The sequence below is a fragment of the Colobus angolensis genome, unplaced genomic scaffold, assembly GCF_000951035.1.
Source record: "Colobus angolensis palliatus isolate OR3802 unplaced genomic scaffold, Cang.pa_1.0 Scaffold427, whole genome shotgun sequence".
NCBI classification, from domain to species: Eukaryota; Metazoa; Chordata; class Mammalia; order Primates; family Cercopithecidae; genus Colobus; species Colobus angolensis.
The window spans coordinates 362,633-376,396 of NW_012117677.1; the positions used below are offsets into that span (position 1 = coordinate 362,633).

At 47.1% G+C, this 13,764-nt stretch overlaps 1 protein-coding gene across 3 annotated transcripts in view; it reads right to left on the reverse strand.

The window, feature by feature from the left end:
* Positions 1-13,764, reverse strand: part of ATXN7L1 (ataxin 7-like 1) — a 277,297-nt gene that overhangs the window by 69,491 nt on the left and 194,042 nt on the right. Inside the window, exon 1 of one of the 3 annotated variants that reach the window (XM_011956866.1) lies at positions 6,552-6,668. The exons of the other annotated variants lie outside the window; for them this stretch is intronic. The gene's annotated coding sequence lies outside the window, so the exon portion shown is untranslated. Of the gene's footprint in view, positions 1-6,551; positions 6,669-13,764 lie in introns of those variants that run through there. 3 annotated transcript variants of the gene reach the window in all.

Consider the following 13,764-nt stretch of genomic DNA (forward strand, 5'->3'; position numbering starts at 1 on the left):
GGATTACAGGCCTGAGCCACCGCGCCCGGCCCTATTTGTCTTTCAAAGAACTGATTTAAAAAGTGATTTACAATTATTTCCTTGAGGTATAATTCCTGAGGCTCAGAGATATAATGAGTTGCTTAAGGTCACAGAGCTAGAAAACATCAGATCTGGGGATGTTTTCAGAGCCCCTATCTTAACTCTGGGCTCTACCACCTTGGAATCCTGGCAGATTCTGCTACAGATAGGAGGAGCCTGAAAGAACCAGCGAGACTTCTCCTTTCCCACTGCCTGTGGGCGTTTCAGCAGGGCACCTGACTCCCCTAGGGAGAGGAAGAAACACCTTTTAGGTGTTAGGCAGCTGGCAGGTGCCAGTCAGCAGCTCATACCATTGCCTGAGACCTCAATCACAAAGAGTTGGGGGGCCCCGGTACCAAAGAAATGAAAAGTCAAATCCTTTTACTTTTGTGCATTTCCACCACAGGAAGTCCAGGCCAAGGTCTCAGCAACTGACTGTTTTAAGACCACCTGCTTCCCCGCAGCCTCCTTAAACATCCAGGTGCAACTCCAGGGGCAGTCCTAGAGATCAGCCAGGCAGGAAGCTTGCAGACACCAGCTCTCAGCATCCCAAAAATCTGATAGGTGTGGGGAGCCCTGGTGTCTCTAGTTTGCTCCCCTCACTCTCTGAAGATAAAATCCATCAGGTTCTCAGGCAATTCCATTGCAGTAAAAATTCAGTGTTCCCTTCCCCATACGCTTATTCACAGAGGTATTTTCATACTTGCAGCATCAGTGTCCTGCATTTAAAACCTTAGCACAGATGCCTCATGAATGGCTGAGCCGGCCGCAAACACTCAAGGTGGCTCCCTGTACCATTTTTAGAAAGAACTTGTTGGGAATTTTCCAATATGGCTTTTAAGGGACCAACCCCCTCCCAATAGACTTTGAGCACCACAGTCGCTCATGGCCTGCCATGGTTGTGTAAGCACACTTGGGCTTAGGCCAGCACCTGGCTTACTCACTTGACAGCATGGAGTCTCCTTCAGCCCCCACTTTTGAGGGCAGGTGCTTGGCAAGTCATTAGCCGGCTTCTATCTTATCAGTGGGTTCAATCTGCTTTCGTAGCTGCAGTCAGGATGCTGCCTATAAACACCCTGATTTCCAAGGGACCTTCTTCCAAAAGTAAACTGGAGTTGGAGAGAGAGGCAGGGCTGGCACCTTGGTACTGGGATCCGTGCCAGGAGCCAGGCCAGCTGTACTTACAGCCGCTTGGTGAGGCAACGATTCCCCCCAGTTTACAGTTGCGGAAATGGAGACAGACTGTATTTGAGAAAGTTGCCCAGAGTCGTAAGACTAGTAAGTGGAGGAGCTGGGGCTAGAACCTGGGCCTGTAGCCTCATTTGTCACCATCATAGTTAGATACTAAACTTACTGCCATGGTGGTTAGAAGGGGATATTGAATCAGCCTCGCTCAGCAGAGGAGGAAATGAAGACACAGGAAAGTCAGGTGATAGGACAGGCTGCAAATGCAGGCAGAGCTGTGCCAAGCAGTTCCCGTGCCAGGAGTGCTTGTGAGCTTCTCTGGAGTGCCCGTTCCCTTCTCAGACTGCAGTACCTCTTTAAAAGATCGCAGGGCTGACGAGCCGAGGAGGCGTTCCTTAAGCACAGGTTATACTAGGTCTTCTTTACCCCTCTTCACCTCCTACCCACTGCTGGGCAACATGAACTATCTGGAGCACTAAGTTCTTTTGACAAATATGAGTGTGGGCCTGTGGTCTACACTGCTCGTGCCAATGCCAGCTCAGTTCCCAAATCCCTAGGCTCTGGAATGGTTTTTTAGTCATCTGGTCACCCCATGCACATTCATTCAGTCAGGAGGGAAAACAGTCTTTCTTGAGTATCAGGCACCGTGCAAGCTGCTTTTCACTCACCAGCTCATCTACCCAACAACCCTACCATGCGGTATGAGACCGTTAGTTGCCTTGTTATAGATGGGGAAATTACTATTATTTTTTTTTCTTCTTAGATATCAGATGAGGAAATTAAAGCTTAGCAAGATTGTGAAACAAGACCAAGGTCACGCAGACCTCAGCAGCTGGCAGGAAAGCCCAGACTTGCCAGGCCCCAGAGCCAATGCCCTTTCTACCATGCCACCCTGCCTGGGACGTTCCCTTCCCTCCACACTTTAGAAATGCAACTGGGATGATTCTTACGAGGGCATTTCCCATTCCAGAGCTGCTATGAAGTCATGTAACTTAGGATTCTTTTTAACTTTTCCCCTGTGGTGGCATTCCCCCTTCCTCCTCCTCTTCTATTTGTCATTTATACTAAGGTGCAAATTTCTGGCATCGCCACTATTGAGCAGGATCTGGGGAGTCCCAGGGGGTTTCCAGGGCCCTGAAATACTTCCATCAGCCCCCAGGGATGCCCTCACAAGACACCTAGCCTAGCTAAAAGGAAAAACCACAGAAATAGAGTCTGTGGGGAGACAAGCACATGTACACCTTGCCAGCGGTACTTTCAAGGGATTACATTTTTCTGGAGAGCAACCTGGTGATAATAACAGGAACTAAAAAGCATCCATAGCCTTTTATCTGGTAATCTGGTAGTGTTAGTTTGCAAATAGACCTCCAGGAAATATCCCAAAGGGAAAAAAAAAAGTTCAAAGATACTCTCAGCACTGTTTACTACAGTAAAAAAAAAAAAAAAAAAAAAAAAACTACAAACAACCTGAATAATCCATAATAAAGCAATTGGTAGGAGACAGGTAAGAGAGTTATTTCAACCTAAGAAAATGTAAGCAAAATGGTACACTCACATCCACAAGGAAATTCAAGATGGCACAAATAGTACGTAGAGACTAATACTACTTAAAGAAAAATATTTGAGGCCAGGTGTGGTTGCTCACTCCTGTAACCCCAGCACTTTGGGAGGCCGAGGTGGGCAGACTACTTGAGGTCGGGAGTTTGAGACCAGCCTGGCCGACATGGTGAAACCCCGTCTCTACTAAAAATACAGAAAAATTAGCCAGGCGTGGTGGTGCATGCCTGTAATCCCCGCTACTCAGGAGGTTGAGGTGGGAGAATTGCTTGAACCTAGGAGGCGGAGGTTGCAGTGACCTGAGATCATGCCACTGTCACACGAGCCTGGTGACAGAATGAGACCCTGTCTCAAAAAAAAGAAAAGAAAAGCACTTGATAAATACATGGTGATGAGGAAATTTGTTAAAGCTGTTTAAGTCCATCCAAGAAGAAAGATAAAAACAGACAACAGCAGCAACAAAATACTAACATATCCTTAAGCAGAAAAGGCAGAGGAGAGAAAGTAGGTGCAAATACAAAGGCAGGAAGGAGACAAAAATATAGGTTAAAATGAAACCTATTTCATTCATTCACTATTTTTTTTTTCTTAGCATTTCCTTGGCACCTACCATGTGCCAGACACTAGGCTATTACAGTGATGATACAATAGGTTGCTGTCACTGCTAGACCTTCGTCATCAGAGGGCTTCCTGTGCTCAGGGAATGGCACTCTCCAGATTCTGGCTTGTTGCCACAGTTGTCACTCTGAGTGCAGGGGAACGGACGTGGCCCTCAGAAGGCAGACTGCTGCCCGAAGGACCTGAGTCTACCAGACTCCACCTGGAGCCAGAGCCACAATCCTCTTCATAACATTAGACCTTTTATGGCTCTACCTGCTCCCCACTGTCTGGGCCCAGTGGTAGCAGAGGGGTTGACAAGGACTCCACATGCATGCCACTGAACTTCTCCATCAGAGTAGCCCCCTCCAAAACCACAAACACACACCGCACAAGTCACACGCGTTTAAACACAGGAGTCACCATAGCTTTGGTGAAAACTGGGGGGGCCTCCAGCTTGCAGACAAGCTGTTGAATTCTACCTTAGGATGACACAGCTGACCTCATAACCCCCAGAGTGCTGATGAGACAGGTATGGCCGACAGCCGGACCCGGGCACAGGGGGAGCCACAGACTCCAGGATCTTAGGGAGAAGATCCACAAGCTGGGATTCCCAATGTTTAAAATACCTGATAAAATGGCTGGGCGTGGTGGCTCACACCTGTAATCCCAGCACTTTGGGAGGCCAAGGCAGGTGGACCACTTGAGGTCAGGAGTTCAAGACCAGCCTGGCCCACATGGGAAAACTCTGTCTCCACTAAAAATACAAAAATTTGCCAGGTGTGGTGGCGCGTGTCTATAATCCCAGCTACTCAGGAGGCCGAGGCAGGAGAATCGCTTGAACCTGGGAGGTAAAGGTAGCAATGAACTGAGACTGCGACAGTGCAGTCCAGCCTGAGCGACAGAGTGAGACTCTTGTCTCAAAAACAAAACAAAACAAAAAACCCAAAAAACAAACCTGAAAACCTGCACATCTAAAAGCTGAATTGAATCTAAACCCTTGAATCTAAAAGCTGAAATTTTACAATAAATAAATGAAAATACCTGAACCGTTGGACCGAATCTTCCCAACGCTGTCTTGAGGCAGCATCAGCGGCCTTTGCCCCGGTGCCTTGAGCTAAGGCTTCACGGCTTGCCAGGCCCCGTGGAGGGAGGATCCTGGCTGCAGGAGGCGAGCAGGTGCCAGGCCGCACTTCCACATCAGACAACATACAGCGCAGCAGGGACTTCTTCACTTTTGGACACCAGGGCCAGGGCCCCCAAATCTGTGATTTTTTTAAAAGGTCCTGAGGTGATTTTCACGCTCCATAAGCTTTGGGAGTCACCGGAAATGCGGACCAAACACTGCTGTCTTTAGAATCAGAAAGATCTGGGCTCAAATCCCAGCTCTGTCACTCATTAGCTCTGGGACTTGGGGAAATAACTTAACCCCCTGAGCCCCAGTCTCCTTACCTGTAAAATGGGGACAATAATACCCACATCACGGAGTTACAACAGGACAGGTGCCCCTCGAGCACACTGAGTCCCTCATCTTAGTGCATATCACACGCTGTAATTACTGGTTTACTGGTCTAAGTGTCCTGCGCCTGGACACACCTGGAGGGCAGGTGTCCTGTTGACTCTTTTATCTCCTGTGTTTAGCACAGGGTTTCACCCTCAAGAACACTCACTCTATTCACTGTGGAATAAATGAGTGTTGGGAGGATTGATAACACGTGGGGTGGCTACCACAGTGCCAACTCACAGGAGGCGCTTAATGTTAAGTTCCCCTGATACATGAAAATGTCCATTAAAAACACACACACAGGTAGTAGCTTTCCTCAGTAGGCAGTTCTCAGCCTTCTCCCTGCCCCTGAATTAAATTATTCCACTTACAAGAATCCTATGGGAGCACACTGTTTAAGGACCACAGGCTGATAGGAGAGGCCACCACTGCTTTATTTCTACTGTACCAGTGTCTACTTTCAACAGCACAGGGCCATGGTCTCTTACAAGAGAAGGTGAATAGTCTCCACTACTGCTAAGCTCATGGTGTCGCTGAAAGCCACTCACCCCACAGACTGTCGTGGTCCCACAGCAGCCACTAATAACGGAAGCATTTCTGTTCTCCTTGGAGTGGCAGTTGGCAGCGGCAAACAGGAAGTTGTCTTGAAGTAGGGTGTGGTTATGCCCTGTCAACATATGCGTACAGACACACACACTTTTTTTTTTTTTTTTTTCCTTTCTGGCCCCCTTCTCTCTCCCGTCTTTCGAAGCAAAAGGTCTGAGTTATTTTGGTGAAAACAAAACTTTTTACATGATTTAAGATCAACCATCACTACCACACAAACAAAACCACAGGACAGAAAGGGGCCTAAAACACAGCAAAGGGTCTATTTTCCTGCCACCAGTCTTGTGGCATGTAGGAACTGACTGCGTGTGTGAGTGGGTGTGCATTTTCCCCTTTATTTCTCTGGGCACACGGGACACAGAGCCCTAGCTGGAAACCAGCCAGACACGCCACCCAGCATCCCAGTGAGCTGGTCGGTCCACCTGTGTGCCAGCTGCCCGAGGTGATTCAGGGCCTGCAGTGTGCACGCACTGGACAAGGACCACTGAGGACAGGAAAGAAGGAAAAAACCAGGGTGCTAGTTTCAAGCAATTTGTACAGTTTGAAGAGAAAGGACCCTGAACATGTCTTAACACAAAGTACATATAAAAACAACAAAGAAACACAGTGGCTGAGTAGGTAAGTGCACTGAGTAGATAATACACGGACATAAACATGGGGAGGTGGGGTTGACAAGCCAGGAAGGTTCATTGCAGCTGGCTTCCCGGTGCTCTGAAAGGTGTGCTAGAAAATTTTCCACTCCACTCCTTTTCAGGCTGGAGGCTGGTGCCTCCAGAAGGGCTGTCCAAAATAGACTGGTCCCCAACCCAGCCTCCTACTTCTGACCTCTTTCTGAGGCAGCTACTCTCCCCGCTCCCCGCCTCAGCCCTGTCTCGGCTCCAGCTCCAGCCCACAGAACGAGAGCACTGTCTATGCTAACACTCATCTTGCTAAATGGCTTGTGGGCTGCCAGCATGATCCGCCTGCCAGGATCTCTGTTCCCTGACCTGCGCCCAGCCCCACGCCGTCCTGTGTGGCCCTCGTGCCCTGCGCTCACACTTACACATCCCAGGGAGGCTGCCTTGCCGTTTGGATAAGGAGGCTGAGCCAGTGACACGCTGGGCAACGCGACTCGTGGTAGTAGACGTTTCCTGGCTCCTGGATGAGGGCCCTGGCCAGTCAGAACGCACTACTTCCCCTTTAAGAGAGCACGCCCAGACGAGATTAGGGAAAGGCAGAAAGAAAAGCCCGGAACAGTCAGAGTTGTATCCTGAATTTGGCGGATGAACTTAGGTATTCCTGAACCGCACACACAAGGTGTGGTCAGAGGCAGCAGGCTCCTCAGAGGTGCATGAGAGCCAGCGCTGTGTGTGCAGGGCTGGGCCTTCCCGCAGCCCCGGAGCTGCTGCTTGTCTGGCCTGGGTCCCGGGTCCCCAGGCAGCCTGGAGACACCTCAGGCCTTACCCACTCCCCCTTCGCTCAGGGCTTGTCCATCCTGATAGGCAGAGTCCACTTCATTACCTAGCACTATGCCTTAGAGAGAGTAGAGAGGTCATTATAATGATTGGAAAATACTTTTGTGGGTTGTTGGAACTATTGATTTAAGCAGGGAGCTTTCATTCATTCTGGATATTTAGAAAGTTTAGTTCCTGATCTTGGCCAAGGACAGTAGACTTGGAGGGGGGAGAATGCCTGCCAAAACAAGGGTTCACAAAGGCCACATGTTATATAATTCCCTTTATATGAAATGTCCAGAATAGGTAAAACCATACAGACAGAAAGCAGACTTGCGGTTGTCAGGGGCAGGCGGGGAAAAGAAGGCGGGGGGAGTGACGGCTTAATGGGCACAGGGTCTCCTTTGGGGGTGATGGTGGCACAACATTGTGAATGTACTCAGTACCACTGAATTGTACACTTTAAAATGGTTAATTTTCTGTGACGCAAATTTCACCTCAATTAAAAAAAAAAACAGTGGCAAAGTATGTTTTGCGCATCTTTATCTTCTACTAGAACCTCCCCTGTGTGGCATCCAACATTTCTTTGTAAAACCTGGTTATTACCTGATGAATATTAAATCAACCCTAGCTAAGGGGTACATGCCTTTTAGTAAAAAAAAAAAATTAAACCTTTAAGATACAAAGTTTTCCAAGACTCAGAAGTATGACTTTCCTGGAGAATTCTGGACTGTGGGGAGACAGCACCCCCTCACATCATGCTCACATGCTTCCTCCCATCACCACAAGCTAGGCAGAGCCTACTAGGCATTAGAGAGATTAGACAGGTCATTATAACGACTGCCTATGTAAGACGGTCTCCTGTGGGGACCATCCCTTCAGTCACTTGAAAACATAACCAAAGCCAGAGACAGTGAGTACTCCGTGGGAGAATTATTCAGGGAGAACATGACTGGACTTCTGGGTTCTTGGCTTCCTTTTCCCCTCTTGTTGAGAGAGTTTCTTCCCTTGAGGAGAATTCATCGGTTTCAGACTGGGAGGGAGTTGTGCTGGCTGGCAAAGCAGAACTAGTTTCCACAGTTCCATTTGTTTGGAATGTAGTTGGTGGGGGGGGGGCGGTGTCGAGGGGGTATAAGCTGACCACCCATCTGACCAGCCCTCGTTTTCAGTCGTTTGCAGCTTTGGCTGGAGATTGTCTGTTCCCAAGAGTTAGGCTGTGGGCGTTGTTCCCTGATCCCAGGCTAGCAGGTCAAGGGCCCCTGGACACATTCCCCTCACCCAGGGGACTGTGGAATAGAGGCCTGCTGGATGTTGCAATACTTAGAAGAAACACAGATGAAAGGGCAGGCCCGAGGCCTGGGAACCTGAGTCTTTCCAGAGACAAATGTGAGTTGCTTTCCTAGTATCTCTGCAAAGAGTTCCAGGATGACCTGGAGGACAGAGATGGCAACAGCTGCCCTTGGGCCAGCTTTCCCAGAGCAATCTGGACCTTCTAAAGCATTGGCCCCTGCCTCTTGCAGCCCTGCTCTCCCTCCTCATCTCAGGTGCCTGTGTAGGCTCTTGGTAGCCTTACACCTGAAGTAGCCTAAGTTCTCAGCAAACATGTGGCTTAGGATAATAAGATGCTATATTTACTCTAGCTTCTGAAGAACAGCAAGTTTAGAACCGTAACTCTAAACACAAAAACAGGCAGGCTCAATCTAATTTAAAAATGGGCAAAGGGCCAGGCGTGGTGGCTCACGCCTGTAATCCCAGCACTTTGGGAGGCCCAGGCAGGTGGATCACGAGGTCAGGAGTTCGAGACCAGCCTGGCCAATATGTTGAAACCCCGTCTCTACTAAAAATACAAACATTAGCTGGGTGTGGTGGTGCTCACCAATGACTCCAGTCACTAGTCATTGGGGAAATGCAGATCGAAATCACAGTGAGGTATCATTTCACACCCACTGGGATAGATGTTAACAAACGATGAAAATAACAAGTCTTGGTGAGGATGTGGGGAAGCTGGATCCCTCATGCACTGTTGGTGGGAATGTAAAATGGTACAGCCACTATGGAAGACGAGTATGGCGGTTCCTCAAAGAATTAAAAATAGAGTCAGCACATGATCACATGATCTAGCAATATCACTTCTGGATATATATGCAAAAGAATTGGTATCTCAAAGAGATATTTGTATACCCACATTCATAGCAGTATTGCTCACAATAGCGAAAGGTGGAAGCAACTCAAGTGTCTGTCAATGAATGAACAGAGAATCCTATAATGGAATGTTGTTCAGCCATAAAAAGGAAATTCTGACACATGCTACAAACTGGACAAACTTTGGGGACACTATGCTAAGTGAAATAATCCAGTCACAAAAAGACAAATAATGTATGATTCCACTTATATGAGGTACTCGAGATAGTCAAATTCATAGACAGAATGGCGGTTTTCAGGCGTTGCAAGGGAGGAGGAATAGGGAGTTATTATTCAGTGGGTACAGAGTTTCAGTTTTGCAAGATAAAGAGTTCAGGAGAGGGCTGGGCACAGTGGCTCACACCTGTAATCCCAGCATTTTGAGAGGCTGAGGCAGGAGGATCCTTTGAGCACAGGAGATTGAGACCAGCCTGAGTAATATGGCAAAACCCTTTCTCTACAAAAAATACAAAAATTAGCTGGGCATGGTGGTGTGCACCTGTAGTCCCAACTACTGGGGAGGCTGAGGTGGAAGGATCGCTTGAACCCAGGAGGCAGAGGTTGCAGTGAGCCCAGATCACTGTATTCCAGCCTGGGTGACAGAGCTAGACCCTGTCTCAAAAAACAAAACAGAACAAAAAACAAAGAGTTCAGGAGAAGATGGTGGTGATGGTTGCATAACAATGTGAAGATACTTAATGCCACAGAACTGTACATTAAAAATCAAGGTGGGTAAATTTCACATTAAGCATATTTCACCACAATTAATTTTTTTAATAAAAAAGTTAAATATAGAATTACCATATGGACCAAAATTCCACACCTAGGTATATATCCAAAGGAATTGAAAACAGATATTCACACAAATCCGTGTCCACAAATGTTCATAGCTGCTCTATTCATAAGAGCCAAAAAATTGGAAACAACCCAAATGCCCATCCATGGATGAGTGGATAAACAAAAATTGTGCTACATACATCCAATAAAAGAATACTCAGCCATAAAAAGGAATGAAGCATGATACACGCTACAACACAAATGAGTCTCAAAAACATGATGATAAATGAAAGAAGCCAGACACAAACGGTCATCTACACCCACACACACACATATAGTATGATTCCATTTAAATGAAATGTCCAGAATAGGTAAATCCACAGATACGAAAAGCAGATTGGTGATTAGCAGGGGCTGTATGTGGCGGGGGAGGCAGAATAACTGCTTAATGGGTATGAAGTTTTATTTTGAAGTGTGATGAAACATTTTGGAACTAGATAGAAGTGGTGGTTGCACAACATTGCCAATGTACTAAATGCCACTGAATTGTTCAGTTTAAAACGGTTAGCTTTATGTTTTGTGAATTTCATCCAAATTTTAAAAAAGCCTGCAGAAACTAAGAGCAAGGATAATCTACAGCAGAACAATTAGTTTCAAGATAACTGAGTTACCTTTAAAACCCTTTCTGAAATCACTTAAAGGAGGTAATTTTTAAGTTAAGGTAATTAAGGCAGCCAGCAGGATACAGCAAACAGGCACTGTAAGACAGCAGTTCCCAAACGCTAATGCTACCAATTTGGGTCTACAAAGAAGTGTTGTCTTAAACAATGTGATACATAAACACACACATGCATATACATGCACATGTACATACAGATTTTTCTGAGTTTACGTCCTCCCTACATTTCTGTGTTAGAATCTCCTTTACGTATTGATAATGAAGATAGATTGGTTGTGGTGCTTTGTTACTCTTTAGGGGGTATTGTTCTGTTTTTAGTGCCCTTACTTCATAAAATAAAGAAAACCTGAATTCAGGGTCAGACACAGTGGGTCACGCCTGTAATCCCAGAACTTTGGGAGGCCGGGGTAGGCAGATCACTTGAGGTCAGGCATTCAAACCCACCTGGCCTACATGGTGAAACCTTGTCTCTACTAAAAAATACAAAAATTAGCCAGGTGCAGTGGTGCACACTTGTAATCCCAGATACTCAGGAGGCTGAGGCAGAATCGCTTGAACTCAGGAGGTGGAGGTTGTAGTGAGCTGAGATTGTACCATTGCACTCCAGCCTGGGTGACAGAGCGAGACTCCGTCTCAGAACAAACAAAAAAACCCTCTGAATTCAAACGACTACCACTACCAACAGCACCACACGCAAACACACGCACATACACACACATGAACACAGGCTCCACTAGCTATTTACAGATGGGACACTGAGGCACAGCTCTTCCTCTTGCCAACCTGCTCGTTCATCCCTGATACAGCCGCCATTTCCATAAAGGGATCATCATTCTCCCACGGACTCAGGTCTTAGACCTTGAAGCTGGGACTAACAGACTCGCAACAGGCAAGAAAAAACCCACAGGTAACCATTCTCTGCAGGCCCCTTCTCTAGGAGTGCAGTCGCACACCCACACTCCTGCCCAGGGTCTGCCAGGCACGGCTTCACTGCAGGCTCCATCTAGGGTGGTGCATCAGGTAAGCAGTGTGCCAGGTAAGCGGTGAGCCAGGTAAGTGGTGTGCCAGTTTAGTGGCACCTCCCGAGTTCAGTCCCGACTGTTGGAGAGTTACCCTTTATGCCAAACTCCCGTGTAATGACCACTCATGATTCCCATGTCTGCGTTGTGGGAGTCACTATGAACCACTCTAATCCCCCTTCCATGGAACATCTTGCCAAATATTTGTTCCTTGAAACTTCCTTCTCTCAGGCTAAACATCCTGAGATGTCTTCTTAAACGATTCCTTACAAAACATCATTTTAATTACTCCCCAATCTCGGTTCTCTTGGCTCCTCTTGTTCTTCACAGACCATGGAACTCAGAAGGGAGAGCATTACAGGTTGGGTCTGACCAGCTCCTACAGATCTGTTCTAGACATTATTCTCCTATTAATGCAGCCAGAGATCCAATCTAGATTTTTCATTTCTGATAGCTGCCTCATCCCTAAGTTTTATTTCACACATTTTGCTGCCAAGCTGCAGATCCACAGGTATCCTTTAAAAATGTCATCTTGTTGGATTCAGTCTACTGCACCAGTCTGTTGAGATCTTTTTGGACTCTGATTCATTAACATAATCTTCTCCCCCTCCCAAATCTACCACCTGAAAACTCGATCAGCCTGCCGTCAATGCCAATCTTCTTCTAAGTACTCATACACAACGTGGAAGAGGGCAGGCCCAAGCGGGCAACTTGATACATCCTTTGGTGCAACAGTGGCCTTTGAACAGCACTCTTGAGGTGTGGTTGTACTGAACCATGTGCCATTCAGGGCAGGTGTCTCATGTGGCCTACATTTCTTCATCTCCCTGGTAGGACCTCGTGGGTGACTTTGACGAACGGGACTAATGATAGGCCTCCTCTTACTGTTGGTTGTGAAGGTTAAGTGCAGGGTATTACACACAATGAGCAGTCCAACACTGCCTTTAGTATGGAGAAGAGACAACAATAATAAATGGTTTTCCAATTCCCAAACTACCTTCCTTATTGGCAACCATATACAGACATTAGAAAGCTGTAATCAATAGAAGGAGCACTGACATCCAAGAGCTGGAGTCTAAATCCCGGCTCTCCTTCCAGAACGTCTATGCTCTGAGGTTAGCAGTACCTCCCCTCTCCTGTGCTATAGGGAAGAGTCAATGACATCAGGCATGTCAAAGAGGTTTCAAAGTTGAGTCAGACTATGCAAACATAAAAGAATAGTATGATGATTACTGTTATAAATAAGTCAAGATACCACTTCCATTGGCAGAAACCTGCCTGTGAAGCCAAGGAGGAACTTATAGATGTACTCAGGCTGCCAGGAGGAACAGGTCTTTCAGCACACAGCAGCTGGACTACTTCGATAATGAGATTCCTGATCTCCTCTCCTGGTAGCAATCACCTCCTCTCTCATCTCAGACCAAAGCCGAAGCTGGCTTATAAAGAAAAAGTAGTGGGTCTTCCTACCATACTCGCAGAGGGGCCCCTTAGCCTGTGGAAACACACTTTCTCTACAGGGTCCTCTTGTTGAGACCAGGACCTGAGTATCAGCAGCAGGGAACCGGCAGGTGATGAAGGGCCACGAGGGTTGCTTTTAGCTCCCCTATGGCTTGACCCAGTCAATCCCTGAGCTTCCATCATGGATGGCGGTTACTAAGAACACCAGGCTTTAGGCTCTGACATTCTCAGGGCAGGCTCTCAGAAACCCTGTTCTCACTCCAGCTGAGGATGTTGGTGTCTTCAGGGAAGAAACGGTCTTTACTAAAAACCAATCTTGGAAACATTTTGCAAAGCGTGGCCAGAGGCCACCTGTTGGCCTTTAGAATCTCAGGATCAAGGATATCCCACAGCAGGGGAAGAAGGAGAGGAAGTGGCATGGCCAACCACATGCCTCTGGGAAGAAAGCAGCATTAAGATGGGAGGCAATAACTAACATAAATGAATTTTCCTCTCTTCATCCATCTAAGGTTAGTTTCCCAACTTCCAGGGGGAATGAACACTAAGGGCAGATTAAAAAAAAAAAAATACACAGATGCTCTCTGACTTGCAATGGGATTATATCTGGATAAACCCATCATAAATTGAAAAAAGCATAAGTCAAAAATGCATTTAAGGGCCGGGCACGGTGGCTCATGCCTGTAATCCCAGCACTTTGGGAGGCTGAGG